The sequence below is a fragment of the Dioscorea cayenensis genome, chromosome 9 (assembly GCF_009730915.1).
Source record: "Dioscorea cayenensis subsp. rotundata cultivar TDr96_F1 chromosome 9, TDr96_F1_v2_PseudoChromosome.rev07_lg8_w22 25.fasta, whole genome shotgun sequence".
NCBI lineage: Eukaryota > Viridiplantae > Streptophyta > Magnoliopsida > Dioscoreales > Dioscoreaceae > Dioscorea > Dioscorea cayenensis.
The window spans coordinates 10,875,379-10,880,139 of NC_052479.1; the positions used below are offsets into that span (position 1 = coordinate 10,875,379).

Sequence of the window (4,761 nt, forward strand, 5' to 3'; positions counted from 1 at the left end):
GGATGCTTTGTTGTTACGTTCGATTTCATTGATTGTATCTAGCTATATGGAGAGCTTAACTCTAGTGGGTACTTGGGTATTTGTGAACCCTAGGATGTATTCGTTTCATTGAATCTCTTTATTATGCTTTTAATTAATTGATGTTTTTTGTGAGTTCCAATCTTGGAGACTTGATTGTATGAATACTCCCCTAGAGTGACACTAGGGTTGAGAGTTCTTGTTGGTAACTCTTGTGAGTGAGTGACACACCATGAGAGTTAGACAAAGCTAGATTAGAGAGGGTGAGCCGAGAGGTAGCGGAGTGTCCCCTTTCCCCCTCGGTGTGATCTATCCTACCTCCACATTCCATGAGTTCTTTTGCGGCCATAGTAGAGTGAATGGGCTAAGAGATGACCTTCAGCTGGGGCTTAGTTGCAAGTGCAAGGGTGTGAAGCGTTGAAGTGATTTTAGCACCTAGGGCATAATTGTGGCTAGGGATCCCATGTATAGAGTTAGGCATGGTTAACCTTAGATTTGGGATCATGTAATTAAGGATTTCCACGACTCATTGTTGCATTAATTAGGAAGTATAATAGAGGGTTCTTGCACTTGTAACGATTGTCCTAGGCGAATCAATGTCCAGTTACCTCATCTTTATCGATTGCCTTACCTTCTCCTTTACCTTTCCTCTCTATCTTGTTGCTTTTATTTTCGTTATTTCATATTTTGTCACACTTATCACTATTTATCTTCCATATTAGTTAAGAAACAAGTTAAGCGTCTTTTTTCCCTACTCTCTATAGATACAATACCCACTCATCTGGGATTATTACTTCAACACCCGTGCACTTGCGGTTTACATGCATATACGGATGTGTCAAGTTTTTGGCACCGTTGCCGTGGAGTAGGCGTTGAGAAATACTTTGGACTTTGTTTTCTTAGCTATTCATTCATTGTATTTCATATCTTCTTTTCTATCATCGTGCTTATTTTGTTTTCTTTCTTTTGGAGCAGCTCCAGGTTATGACCTGAGGGAACCCTTCGATATTGATTGAAGGAGATCCCTAGCTCGAACATACCCTTAGAGGAGAAGGGAAAGAACCTGTGCAAGAACAGTCTAATCTAGCTGATTTGGAAATAGAAGAATCTGAAAACATGGCAGAATAGAATGAGCAGCAACGGACATTATCCGATTATGCCAGAGCTTAAGTATTGGGGACACAATTGAGCATTATGAGTCCCCCGGTTACAGCTCAGAACTTCGAGCTGAAGCAACATTCATCCACATGTTGCAGTAATCCACACAGTTCAATGGTTTGGCTAATGAGGATCCAAACAGTCATATAGAGAACTTTCTCGAGGTGTGTGATATGCTGAAGATAAACAGGGTGACGGATGATGCCATCAAGATGAGAGCGTTCCCATTTTCCTTGAAAGGGAGAAAGCAGTTGCTACACTCATTACCTAGAGCATCAATCACCAAATGGGAGGAGATGGTAGAAGCTTTTCTTGCTCGTTATTTCCCTCTCGAAAAATCCGCAGAGCTTAGGAATGAGATCTCATCCTTTGTACAATTGGAATAGGAGTCTCTATTTGAGACATGGGAAAAGTTCAAGGAGCTCCTGAGAAAGTGCCCACAATATGGATTCCCGACGTGGATGATTGTTCAGACCTTTTACAACGGTTTAAATTTGAGTACATGGCAGCTCTTGGATGCGGCAGTAGGAGGTACCTTAGGTAGCAAGACCCCCGATGCGGCCCTTCAACTAATTGAAGAAATGGGGTTAAACAGCTACCAATGGAATGCTAGGGAGAAGAAAAAGGTGGCTGGCTTTCATGAGATAGATGCAGCAACCTCATTGGCGGCTCAAGTGGAATCATTGAGTAAGAAGTTAGATCTCCTAACTTCGAATAGAGTGGCGGCCGTGACTACTTGCACTGGGTGTGGTGGAGGATATGCTCACTCGGATTGAGAACGTCGATTTTGTGGGTGATGGCATGAGGAACCAAGTAAACCTATACAGCAACACCTACAATCCTGGTTGGAAGAGTCATCCCAATTTCTCATGGAGTAACCAGGGTCCACAAAAGGACATAGGGCTATTGGTTTTCCAACAACAACAGCAAGCCCCAAACATGGAGAACCGAGTTTCAGGTTTGGAGACCCAAATGAACAATTTGGAGAAGGCATTAACTAGGTTTGTGCAATCATCTGATACAAGGCTCCAATTTGTTGAGGCTACACTTCGCAACCACACCGCCTCTTTGCATAATCTTGAAAATAAAGTAGGGCAGATTGCGAAGTTCTTATCGGAAAGGCCACAAGGAAGTTTGCCGAGTAACACCGAGACCAACCATAGAGAGAATGTGAAGTCGATCACTTTGAGAAGTGGTCATGAGGTTGAGGGTAAGCTTCTAAGTGAGAAGCCAAAAGAACACACACCGGATGTTATAAAGGTAAAAGAGTGAGCAAGCAAAGAGAAGGAGATGGCATCCCCCACCTTTCAAGCCAAGAATCCCTTATCCCTCTAGATTAAAGAATGACCAAGGGGATAAATAGTACAAGAAGTTCCTGAGTTTGTTCAAACAACACCACATCAATATTCCTTTTGTTGAGGCATTGGCTCAAATGCCTAAGTATACAAAATTCTTGAAAGACTTGTTGACCAACAAGAGGAAGTTAGAGGAGAGTGCTTCAGTGATTTTAGATGCATCTTGCTTGGCGGTTTTATAAAAGAACATACTGAACAAGAAGAAAGACCCAGGAAGCTTCATCATTCCGTGTAATATTAGGAATCTAGGTGAAGAAATGGCATTGGCGGACTCAGGGGCCAGTATCAACGTCATGCCATACACCTTCTTTCAAAAGCTAGGCTTGAGTGAGCCTAGGCCTACTCGGATAACTTTGCAATTGGCGGATCGAACGGTGAGACATCCGAGGGGCATCATCAAAGATGTGCTTGTCAAGGTAGACAAGTATATTTTTTCGGTAGACTTTGTAGTGCTAGACGTTGATAAGGATGCGGATGTACCCTTGATACATGGGAGGCCGTTTTTGCGGACTTCAAAAGCCTTGATTGACATGGATGGCGGAGAGCTAACATTTAGAGTCGGAGATAACAAGGTCACATAGCGCCTTGCTGAAGCCATGCGGCATTCTCTAGATTTCGATGATACTTTGTATTTTCTAGACGTTACTGATGAGATTGTTGATGAATACATGTAGGAAATGTTCAATCTAGACCCATATGAGGATCTGTTCGACCAAGAGAAGGATAATAAAGAAGTAATGATGCTTGGTTCGACAGAAGAAGTACCATCTACCCGGGGATCTTGAAGAAGGTGCTCCGAAAGATGAAGAAGGCTAGGAGACGCCAAACACTCCAAGACTGTTGGAGATGTGTGTGAATCGAAGAAGTTGGATGAACCATTGTTAGGTAGTCCCAAGCCCGATAATTCACCCTCTACCCTCTAGAGATTTTGCTTGTCGTGCTTCCAATCGATGGGTAAGATGGCAACTTTCATCTATGAACCCCCGTGAGGTAAGACAAGCTACGTCAAGTTAAGTGACTTTAAACAAGCGCTTTTCGGGAGCCAACCCAAGTGTTTAGTGTTTTCGTAGTTTAGTGTGTGCATGAATAAAGTGGTGAGTGTTGGTGTCTTCATTTTTATATATACTTGTGTTCTGATTTTATTGTGGGTTTTGAATTGTCATCGTGTGTTTTCACGTAGATTTGGCGAAGTGGGTCGATTGAACTATTTCTCATATTTTTCACTGGTAAAATTTCCATATTAGGGCAGGCTCTGAGTGTGTAAACATGTTCAGAAATTTTCTGTAGAGGCTGCAGAATTTTCTAAGACATCCAAAGAAAATGCACGAGTGTGTGGAATTTCCACACGCCCGTGAATTTACATTGTGAGCTCATCCAGAGAAAGCACAGGGGCATGGCCTCGCCCTGTGAGTCACCATGTGATTCTCGCATGCCCGTGGGTAATTTCCACATGGGCATGTGAATTCCTGCAGAGATTGGCAGATTATCACGAAAGCACACAACGGCGTGGACTCGACCCTGTGGGCGACCTTGTGAAAATTGCACTGGCGTAGGTAATTTATGCAAACCCGTGTGAACCTCTGCAGAGGAGCTCTCTCCATTCTGAGAAGACACAGGGGCGTACGCTTGCCCCTGTGAGTTGGGCCTATGAATGTCCACGCCCGTGTGGAATTTCCGCACAGGTGTGTGGAACACTTAGCAAATTTTCTTGGATGTCCAGACATGCCACAGGGCCGTGCAGCTGCCCCTGTGAGTCAGGCACATGGGCGTGGGTATTTCGCATACACCCATTTATTTGCATTCAGAGGCAGTGAGTGCTTTCCCAAGAGCGCACAGTGGTGTGCATATGCCCCTGTGACGCTTTCCTGTGGAGACGCACGGGCGTGGGTAATTTCTGCACGCCCGTGTAAATGTACAGAACGCCAAAAGGCGTGAGTCCTTTTAAAATGATTATCGTTTCTCTTCACCCTCATATCCTCCATTTTTCTTAGAGCACTCCTATATTGTTTCCTGATCTCGTATCACCAATTTGGAAGGATTTTGCTTGGTTTTCTGGCAGTTTTCAAAGCTTTCTCATCTCAACTCGACGGTAAGCCCTATCTTTGATTTTCTTCTCAAATTCATGATTTTCATCGATGAAACTAGTCAATAATGCTTCCTTTTTTCAATTAGAATGGTTATTTATATTTAGAATGAAGGAGAAACGTTGTAATGGTGCATTTTTTTGAGT

The 4,761-nt window shown here is 43.3% G+C and overlaps 1 non-coding gene across 1 annotated transcript; it reads right to left on the bottom strand.

The window, feature by feature from the left end:
* Positions 1 to 1,520: 1,520 nt before the first annotated feature.
* Positions 1,521 to 1,627, bottom strand: LOC120269584. Its single transcript, XR_005539233.1, has one exon. It is a non-coding gene; the product is annotated as a small nucleolar RNA R71 (small nucleolar RNA).
* Positions 1,628 to 4,761: the final 3,134 nt, after the last annotated feature.